This window comes from Musca vetustissima, unplaced genomic scaffold (assembly GCF_032173495.1).
Source record: "Musca vetustissima isolate MV318-11 ecotype Yass unplaced genomic scaffold, APGP_CSIRO_Mvet_v1 utg20950, whole genome shotgun sequence".
Taxonomy (NCBI): Eukaryota; Metazoa; Arthropoda; class Insecta; order Diptera; family Muscidae; genus Musca; species Musca vetustissima.
In genome coordinates, this window is record NW_026878111.1 from 71,520 (window position 1) to 83,584 (window position 12,065).

Genomic DNA, 12,065 nt, shown 5'->3' on the forward strand with positions numbered 1-12,065 from the left:
AAGTTACCTTAGAGGTATAACTAGAATCAATTTACGAGTCGGTTAGTGCATGTCCGTCCTTGGTTTGCCTTTGTATGCCACATTTATTATCCGAATGGTATGAAATTTGACACTGCATATTTATTTGGCCTAAAGTCGAACCCTATTCAAATTGGTTGATTTGTATATAGCTCTCGTATATAATTTCGTCCGAATTTTGGTACGATATCACAATAATCCAACAAAATCCCAATGTTTGTCCAAATCGGTCCAGATTTACGTACAGCTCCCATATAAATAATTGCACGATTTTGAATACCACAGTCCGATTGGGACAAATCTTTACAATTGTGTCTACAATGCAGTGTTGAAAAATTTGGCAAGGAACTTAAAATGCCAAACATTAAGAGGGAATGGTAAAATACAGCCACTTCGGAGAGAAAATGCATCCCAGTTTGATTGCAGTAAGATTTCAATATATCATTTATGCGCATTAATGGTGCATTAAAGTCCCAAGGTGTGCCATATTGACACGAAATTTTGTACAGCATATTATGTCTAGAATGGTCTAGCATATACATTATCGCCTGATTTCATGTTAATTATGTACCAAATACTCTACCTTATTTGCAAGACACGCCTTTTTATACCCTTCATCACTCTGTGGTACAGGGTATTATGTATTTGTGTATATGTTTGTAACAGGCAAAAGGAATCGAAATAGACCCATGGTTCCTTTTGAGAATATTCATAGAATCACTTTCTGGGTCGTCCGTCCATGTATTTTTGTGAGCAAAGTACAGGTCGCAGTTATGATCTGATGAAATTTGACACATTCACTTATTTAGCCCAAAATTGAAAAAATCGGTTCACCGAATGTTGCACCATTTATAAAAAGTCCGGCGAATATCTTTCGATTTGCACGAAATTTGGCACAGCGCAATGTATTACGTATGTGTGTTAAGTTTCCTGAAAATCGCTTCAGGTTTAGATATAGCTCCCATATATAGTTTCGATCTTTTTAAGCAAATTGTGCTCCAAACTGCAGTTTGATGTGTGCGAAGTTTTGTGGAAATCGGTTTAGATTTATATATAGCTCCCATATATAGTTTCATCCGATTTTATGTAAATTGTGGACTAAACTCGCAATTTTTGTTCGATTGAGACAAAAGTTTGAACAGCGTATTGAGATAGGTCCATATTAATATATACCACTTTTTGTGAAAATCGGTTCAGATTTGGGCAGAGCTCCCATATATAGTTTCGTCCGATTTTTGGTAAATGGTGCACCGAGGAGCACCGAGGAGATAAAATTGTGGATAGCGCTCTGTGCTGCAGCATACCAAATGGAATATGCCACCGTTGCTCAATTATATCCAGATTTACATATAGCTCCACATACACTATTTTTCTCGATTTCTTACAAATGGTACACAAAAGAATCCGGTTGACTTAAAATTTTTCATAGATTTCAGAATCGTATTTACATGGATTTTTTAATTGCCCCATTCCATTTCAATGGTCCTCTAAAGATTATATCTACAGGATATTGTATATATTAGCATCTCTTGTATGTATCCAAAGTGGTTAAGGATATCATATAGTCGGCCCCGTCCGACTTTACTACTTCCCTTACTGGTTTTTATTTGAATTCCTTTACCATAGCAATACAGGCATGTCAAAAATCTACTTCAATTTGACAAGAAAATTCTACACCTACCTCCACCTACCTTCATATATGTATAAATAAAATCATATACGACCATACGACACTCTCAGTTCGAGTGTTCTTATTCTATTTTCAATTGTATCCCCGAACAAAATATGTCAAATATGTTAGTGTCTATTTCAGTCTTCAAGAGAATATCTCAAACAAATAAAACGAAAAAACTTTCATTTTTTACAGGGAGCTATGATGAGCATTTTCGGAAAACTAGGTGGTTTTCAACTAGTAGGGAAAAAGTGGGCACACTATGGCTACAATACAATTTTGCTAGGCTACATTGAGCCAATGACAAACGAAGTGTTGTTTGTGCATTTTTTTGTATTTCTTTTGTTCTTTACAAATTGAAACTTCGTTTTTTTGTGAATTTCTTTATGCAGTGAAACGTTTGAAGTGTACTAAAAAAGGAAATTGTAAAAGAAAACGAAGGCAGCAAAGCCAATTGGCAAAAAAAATGTGATACATAAGAAGTGGAATAGTAGTATCATTTTTTTTGAAATATTTATTTATGATACTGCATTGTTACGAGCACCGATTTTTTGACATCGATATCAAAACTTTAAAACTATGTCAATTGTACAGTTAAGTTAAAGGTAAGGAACATTTGACTTAAAATATAAATAAATATGAATACAAAAAGAAAAAAAAAAAAAAAAAAAAAAAAAAACAGTAAGGAAAGTTCAAAAGTCGGACGGCGCCGACTATATGATACCCTTCACCACTTTGGGTACATACAAGAGATGTTCCTTTGCATACATAATGTTTTTGTTATCACTCAATATTCAATTTAATAGCCTCTGCCAAATTTCGTGTAAATCGAAAAAACAAAATTGAACAAAAATATATATAAAACCTATATAAAAATCTGAACCGATTTCAATTAACCTTATCACACATAATTTTTTCTTCAATTGCATTGGCTATGCAAAATTTTGCTCAATCGGACAAATATTGGGAGTTTGGTGTATCATTCACCAAAAATCGGACGAAACTATATATGGTAGCTATATCTAAATCTGAACTGATTTTAACATAACTTTGCAGACATCAGTCTGGACCTAATTCAGTACCCTATGGAAAAATTTTTCCCAATCGGACAAATATTGGGAGTTTGGTGCATCATTCACTAAATCTGAACCGATTCTAAATCTGAACCGATTTTTAACAAAACTATATATGGGAGCTATATCTAAACCTAAACCGATTCCAGCAAAACTTCACAGACATCAGTATGGACCTGATTCAGTACTCTGTGCCAAATTTTGTCTCAATCGGACGAATATTAGGAGTTTGGTGCATCATTCACAAAAAATCGGTCGAAACTATATGGGAGGAACATCTAAATCTGAACCGATTTTAACAAAAATTTCGCAGACATCAATGTGGACCTAATTCAGTACTCTGTGCAAAATTTCGTCTCAATCGGACAAATATTGGGAGTTTGGTGCATCATTCACATAAAATTGGACGAAACTATATAACTATATATGAACCGGAAACTCAACACACATCATTCTATGCCTAATTAATTAAGTTGTGCCAAATTTCGTGCAAATCAAAAGATATATAGGGACTTTGGTGCACCATTTACATAAAATCGGATGAAACTATATATGGGAGCTATATCTAAATCTGAACCGATTTCCATGAAACTCAGCACACATCATTCTATGCCTAATTCATTACGCTGTGCCAAATTTTGTGCAAATCGAAAGATATATAGGGACTTTGGTGCCCCATTTACATTAAATCGGACGAAAATATATATGGGAGCTATATCTAAATCTGAACCGATTTTTCCCAATTTCAATAGGGTTCGTCCTTGGGCCAAATAAGTGACCTGTGCCAACTTTCATCCAAATCGGATCATAAATGCGACCTGTACTTTGTTCACAAAAATACATGGACGGACATGCGTAAATCGACTTAGAAAGTGATTCTATGCATATTCTCCTTTTGCCTGTTACAAATATTTGCACAAAGACATACCCTATACCACTGTGTGGTGAAGGGTATAAATAGTAAATAAATAAAATAAAGTTATGTGATACTTCAGCAAGTCAATAAATCGTGTAGCAAATCAACGAACCTATTGAAAATACTCCATACATATACCATTCTGCAATCAATGAAAAATTGCATGTCAAACGGTCAGACGTGGATTCTTTGGTGTACCCTTTGTATGAAATCGAAAAACACATGGACCTAATTGAGCAACCGTTGCATACAACATTTGATTTTTGTTATCACTTTAATTTCAATTTAATACCATCTGCCAAATTTCGTGTAAATCAAAAAAATAAGCCCAAATTTGTATGGAATCGAGTAAAATTGTGAATGGGAGCTATATATAAACACTACCTACTCCGTATGCGGAAATGGAAAACAAAAAATATTTCATATGGTATCATAGGGACTTTGGTACACCATTTACATTAAATCGGACGAAGTTATATATATGGGAACTATATCTAAATCTGAACCGATGTTTCCCAAATTTCTATAGGGTTCGTCCTTGGGCCAAATATGTGACGTATGCCAAATTTCATCCAATTCGGATCATAAATGCGACCTGTTTACAATTTAACATGGACAGACAGACGGAAATGCCTAAATCGACATAGAATGTGATTATACGCATATTCTCAAATAGAACCATGGGTATAACTCGTTTCCTTTTGCCTGTTACAAACATATGCACAAAGACATAATTTTTGTACCACAGTGTGATGAAGGGTACAAACAGATCAGAATTCCAATTATATATTTTAGCAAATACGTACAGGTCCCGCATTTACTTCCATTTAGTACTTTTCAAACACATAATTACGCATTTTCAAGACTACCAACATACCACCACCACTAAATTTAGTACCAGTTAGTATAAAAAACCCTTTGGTACTTCTTTCTAACTCTCCGTCAGTGACCCACATTACAAACTTTAGGTTTCCAGCTCTCTCCGTTGCCGAAATCGAAATTTAATGCATTTGCTGTTCTATTTACTATTCGTACATATCAATTCGAGTTTCCAAAGTTATCTCTATAGCTAAATACTACACTTCTATAGTAATCTAAATTCCAAATCTCAGGATCCAACCAAACCCAAATTGTTCCAAATTTAGTACTTTTCGTACTCATAAGTACGAATTTCCAAATATACCTCAATCCTGATATCAAATAGTAGTCGTAAGTCAAAATTTAAGAATTCCACTTCTGTCTGTTCATCAAAAACCAAATTGTGCCAGATTTGAACCATTCTGTACTTTTCGCACCCATATTCCAAACTATATCAAATCTACACTCCCACAGTAACCTAAGTGTCAACTTTCGGGATTCGCGTTCACCAAAGTCCAAATTGTACCAAATTTTGTGCTTTTCGTGCCCATATGTACGAATTTCCAAAATTACCCCAGTCATGTTCTCCAATAATAACCTTTAGTCCACATTTAAGGATTCCAGCTCTATCCGTTCACCACACTCCAACAGTAATTTTAATCATAAATTTCAGGATCACAGCCTTTTCCGTTCACATAAATCCAAATTGTAGCATATTTAGTACCATTTAGTACTTTTCGTACTTTAAGTTAATATTTTCAACACTGTCTCAATCCTGTACTGTACAGTAATTTTATTTTCAAATAGTTTTCATTTAAATCTAAATTTTACTAAACTACACCAAATTTTAGGGTTCCCGCTCACACAAAACGAATCGTACCCTATTTAGTACCATTAAGTGCTTCTCGTATCCAAAATTACGAAATTCCAATACTACCTTAATTCTGTGATTTGCATTCCAAATTTAAGTTTTCCATCGCTATCCATTCACTTTGATCTAAACTATACCAAATTTAGTACCATTTAGTACACGTAATAACAAATTTTCAAAACTACCGACATATTTCAATCCTGCACTCCAACAGTAATATTTATTAAAAATTTCAGGATCCCAACCCTATCCATTGGTACCATTTACATAGTACTCTATCCATTCACACTTAATCAAGTTGTACCAAATATAGTACCATTTAGTACACATAAGTACTATGCTTGCATATCTTAATTATTTATTCTAAAAGCAACCATTATTCCAAATTTTAGGTTTCCAGCCCTCTCCGTTGGCCCAAATCCAAATTGTACCATATATAGTGCCGATTAGTACTTTTCGTACACACAAATTTGCAAAGATGTCTCTATAGCTCAATCTTCAACAGTAATCAGAATTCCAAATTTCAGGTTTTAAGCTCATCCGTTTAAGCAAAATCAAAATTGTACTATATGCAGTAACATTTAGTACCATTTTCGTACCAATAAGTATGAATTTCCAAAACTACCTCAATTCTACACTGCAACAGTCATTTTAGTTCCCAATTTCAAGACTACAGCTCTATCTGTGAACTGAAATTCAACTTGCACCAAATTAAGTACTTTTCGCACACAAAAGTACGATTTTTATACCCTTCACCACACTGTGGTACAGGGTATCATGTCTTTGTGCATATGTTTGTAACAGGCAAAAGAAAACGTCGATTTACGCATGTCCGTCCGTCTGTCTGTCCATGTTAAATTGTAAACAAAGTACATTTATGACCCGAATTGGCTGAAATTTGGCACAGCTAGTCTATTTGGCCCAAGGACGAACCCTATTGAAATTTGAAAAATCGGTTCAAATTTAGATATAGCCCCCATATTATTTTCGTCCGATTTCATTTAAATGGTGCACCAAAGTCCCTATATATCTTCCGATTTGCACGAAATTTGGCATAGCGTACTGAATTGAGTCTAGAATGATATGTGTAAAACTTCGTGAAAATCGGTTCCGATTTAGATATAGCTCCCATATATATTTTCGTCCGATTTCATGTAAATGGTGTACCAAAGTCCCTATATATATTCCGATTTGCACGAAATTTGGCATAGCTTACTGAATTGAGTCTATAATGATGTGTGTAAAATTTCGGTTCAGATTTACATATAGCTCCCATATATATGTTCGACCGATTTAATGTAAATGGTTCACCAAAGTCCATACATATCTTTCGATTTGCACGAAATTTGTCATAGCGTAGTGAATTGAGACTAGAATGATTTGTATACATTTTCTTTCAGATTTCGATATAGCTCCCATATATATTTTCGACCGATTTAATCTAAATGGTTCACCAAAGTCCCTATATATCTATCAATTTCCACGAAAGTTGGCATAGCGTACTGACTTAAGTCTAGAATGATGTGTGTAAAATTTCTTAAAAATCGGTTCAGATTTAGATATAGCTCCCATATGTAGGTTTGACCGATTTAATGTCAATTGTGTACCAAAGTCCCTATATATATTTCGATTTGCACGAAATTTGGCATAGCGTACTGAATAAACCCTAAAACGATGTGTGTAAAGTTTCGTGAAAATCGGTTCAGATTTAAATATAGCTCATATATGTATGTTCGACCGATTTAATGTAAATGGTGTACGAAAGACCTTATATCTTTTGATTTGCACAGCATTTGGCATAGCGTACTAAATTGAGTCTAGAATGATGTGTGTTAAGTTTTTTAAAAATCCGTCCAAGTTTAGATATGGCTCCCACATATAGCTTCCATATATTTTTGCCCGATTTAGTTTTAATTTTGCACGAAATTTGACATAGCGTACTGAATTGAGCCTTTCAATTGTCCTATTTTAAGACCCAACGTTAGGCAGATTGCCCACAATTTTGCACAACGTACTAAAGTTTGTGTAACATAACATGTGTTAAATTTTGCTGAAACCAGTTCGGATTTAGATATTTCTCCCATATATATTTTCTTCCGATTAAAAAAAAAATTGAGCTCCAAAGACTCAAAGTTGGGCCGAAATTTTGCACAACGTACATAAAATAGTTTAGCAAAGCGTGTGTCAAGTTTTGTTGAAATCCGTCCAAATTTAGATATAGCTCCCATATAGTTTCGTCCGATTTTAAGTGGTACCCAAAATATGTCCATTAGGAGCAAAACGTGCGTAAATTAGTTTATGATCTAAGTCGATTCACATTTACATAAAGGTCACATTTTTAGTTCATCCAATTTCATGTTAATGGCCTTTCTGTTAGGATGCATCTTTTTAATATACCCATTGTGGTGAAGGGTATTATGTAGTCGGCCCCGTCCGACTTTACTACTTTTCTTACTGGTTTAAAGCTACCAATATAATATTTAATAATAATTTAATAATACACCAGACTATACAAATTTCGATTATTTCAAAATTAGCAATTCACCCAACCAACATCAACATGTCAGCGACCTTAAATCCATTAAATAATTTCACGTCGACACCTTCTCTCTGTGTAGTTTAATTCTCTTGTTTTGGTTAGCATGCAAAAGTAAGAAAACACATATAGTTATATATAAATTATAGCACTCCGTGCGGTCCAATAAATCACAGCTGGATTCCTTGATAAACGTGAAAAAAGAAGAAACTCATGGCGATTAGATGGAACACGAAAATTGCACCTGTTATTAAACACCTGTCAATGAATACCAAACAAACATTCTCCATCAATCCATTCGTCCGTACATCTATTCAGTTTTTCATCCAATCTACCATTCATTCATGCATTGGCATGCAAAAGAAAATTACACAGAAAATTGGCGTAATTTATTAGCTTCCAAAACGCAAAAATTCCATCGGTTCCACTACTGGTGATTGGATTATTCGGTTGCTTCGTTTTTGTTCACCTTAAGTGCCATTGATAAAAGCGCCAACATGACCCCCTAAGGACGATTACTGGGTGAATAGAAAGAAGTGTGTTAACATCACTCAACATTTCATTTGCATGCCTCTGCATGGTTGTTCGGAAAACACGTACAACCCTTTTTGCTGTGAATTTGGGCTATCCGTGATGGTATAACATGGCATGCTTTTTTTTTTTGGCTACCGGAAATGTCCGAACATCTGTAATTCTGTTTTGGCATTAACAAAACACAACCTTTTACTGTTCGTTCTTTTTTTGGGGGGTTCCTTCGTGATATATTTTGTGCTTTTGTTGTTTTTTTTTACTTTGACTGGTCTCGCCATTCAGTGGCAGTAGCATTGTACTGCTGCTCTTGTCACTTGCAATCAAGCAATAATTTGTTTTTGTATTCCTCCAGTGTAACAATGTCGTTGCACTCGTGTTGTAGCTCGAATAAATGTAATAGCCAGCGTAACATTGTACCCTAATGCATTTCATTCCATTTGGTTTACGAAGACGTAGTGCCACTCTTGTTAGGACTTCTTATTCACGTTTGGTTGGATACGAAAGAATTCCTCAAACGTGGTTAATTGCAAAGTCAGTTCGAAGATGTTGTCCATCAACAAACTTCACACACACACACTCACAAGACTTATAAAGTGCCCCAAAGGAATATTAGTTAAAGGACTTAACAATGTAATGTTCAGTTTTGTAAAAGCCAATGGCAAACAAAGGACTTGATTTATAAAATTCTGCAAAGAATGCACTCAGTGGAAAGCACAAAGGAACACAAACACTAGTTTACAAAACATAGTTTCAATATATTGAGTTATTTGTGAAAGGATATTTGTTCTGTCCTAGAAAGAATTGTGAATTTTTCAATAGAAACAAAATTACATTTTATTTTATCCATTAAACTGGCATCCAAAATAAATTTATTCATTGTTTTCATTGTTATCTACAGTAGCGAACATAAGTGAGCACATGTTTCGACTTTGATCAATTTTTATGTGATGAAAAAAAATGAATAAAAAAGCAAATTAGTAGAAACAACCAGTAAGGAAAGTACAATAGTCGGTCGGAACCAGCTATAAAATTGTTATTCTAATCTACAACCTTCTTTAAAAACTAATATGGCGATATCATATTTTGATGAGTTTTTGATCATTTTTACATTAGTAGTAGGACTGGGATTCGGCATCTGTTAAACTTAGTTGTTAAACTAATTTTTATACTCTACACCTTAGGTATAATAATGTTATATACATTTTGCTTCGGTAAAAATGTGCTTAAACGAAATATGGGTTTTCTTTGGCCAAATACGTTTTAAACAATTTGGAGTCGATTTATATATGTCCGTCCGTTTGTCTGTCTGGCCAGCTGGTGCGCACGATAACTCTCAATGGAGTAACCGATTTTATCCAAACTTTGCACATGGCAATATTTCTTTCCAAACTTATTTCAAGTTCGAAGACGGGGAATATCGGTCCACTCCTTCTGCTATTTCACCCACAGAATGATCAAAATTTTGCTATTTGTTTATATAACATCATGCGAATGAAATGTCCACTTTGAACCCAACATGGTACAACCTCTTACCTTTACCAAACTTTTCATAAAGTCCGAAGATGGGACACTTCTGGAACTTCCGCAAGAAAATGGTCAACATTTTGCCAATTTTGTTCATAATATCATTGGAACGAACTAGCTGACTTGAACCAAACTTAGTACAACATCTTAGCATTATTAAGCCTAGATCAAGTCCGAAGATGGGACCCATAGGTCCTCTCCTTGTCAACATTTTTATACCCTTCACCACTCTGTTGTACAGGGTATTATGTCTTTGTGCATATGTTTGTAACAGGCAAAAGGAAACTATATAGACACATGGTTCCTTTTGAGAATATTCATAGAATCACTTTCTAAGTCGATTTATGCATGTCCGACCGTCTGTCTGTTCATCTTAAATTGTAAACAAAGTACAGGTGGCATTTATATTCCGAATTGGATGAAATTTGGCAAAGGTCACTTATTTGGCCCAAGGACGAACCCTATTAAATTGGGAATGAATAATGACTTAGGTCTAAAACGATGTGTGTCAAGTTTCCTGAAAATCGGTTCAGATTCGGATATAGCTCCCATATATATTTTCGTCCGATTTAAGGTAAATAGTGTACCGAAGTCCCTATATATCTTTCGATGTGCACGAAATTTGGTACAGCGTAATGACTTAGGTCTAGAATGATGTGTGTCAAGTTTCCTGAAAATCGGTTCAGATATAGCTCCCATATATATTTTTGTCCGATTTAAGGTAAATGGTGTACCAAATTCCCTATATATCTTTCGATTTGCACGAAATAGCGTACTGAATAATGTCTAGAATGATGTGTGTTAAGTAGCATGGGAAAGTTTTGTTGAAATCGGTTCAAATTTGGATAGAGATGCCATATACATTTTCTACCGATATTAAGTAAAAGATGCACCAAGAACTCGAAATGTGGCTGACATGTACAAAACATACTGAAGTTAGTGTAACCTAACCTGTGACAAGTTTCGATGAAATCGTCCAAGCAACTCTATATCTGTACAAATGAAAACTTTAGTTTAGTCCTTTAAAAATGAGACGTCTTTTAGAATTCATCTATTGAATATACCCAAAGTGGTGAAGGGTATCATATAGTCGGCCCCGTCCGACTTTACTTCTTTTCTTACTGGTTAGTATTTATAAATTCGATATCAGGCGAATAGAATGTCCGTTTTAAATCAAACTTTGATAAACTTATTTTCTTTACCAAGCCTCCGCCATGTCCGAAGATTCGCTGGAATTTGGTTCTTTGAGTTGCCAATGGCTTGAAAATTTCTCTACCAAAAATGATCGGGTCCACTCTCTTTAAGATCGCCTCCATATTACTGAAAAACCCACATCAATAAAAATCTTTAACCCTTTCAGTGTTTTTGTCGAATATATTCGACATTTAAAAGTACTCTCTTTCTTTGCGATTTTTCGGTTATCCTATGTACCGTTACTATTGATGTTTTTGTTTTTGCTTAAAGATAGACGAAACTGTCCGAGGATTAAAATGACATTTGCAATTTTTTCTCAACTATGTCCCTTTATATGATTTTAAATACAAAATCTTCGATTTTTTATTCCGACAAACATTTTTTTGACACTGAAAGGGTTAAGAAAAGGTATATGCGGGACACTAGTACTTATGAATGGGCGTCTTTATTTGTACAGGTTTAACGTCACAATTGCTGATTCTTTAAAAAGTCATACCCAGAAGCAGACAACGGAAAACGACACATCAGTAAACATTGAAACTTGAATGGAAGGGGTTGCTACCAATACAGGATCCAAAGGGGCTGAGGACTATTTAAAACGCTGATCAGGAGCATGCACCAACGGATTAAAACAATTTGATTAGATGAATGAATGCCCAATGATTGAAACCTTAGTAACCTGTGTACCGTGCACAAAAAAGGAGACAGGACGATATGTGCCAACTTAAGAGGAATTAGTCTCCATCCAAATGTTTGTTGTGCGAACGACTGAAGCCAATGGTCAATGATATTATTGCATATTATCTATGCGGCTTTATATCCGTCAAATCCACCAAATCCTCCAAAATTTTGAATAGACCCATGAAGAACAC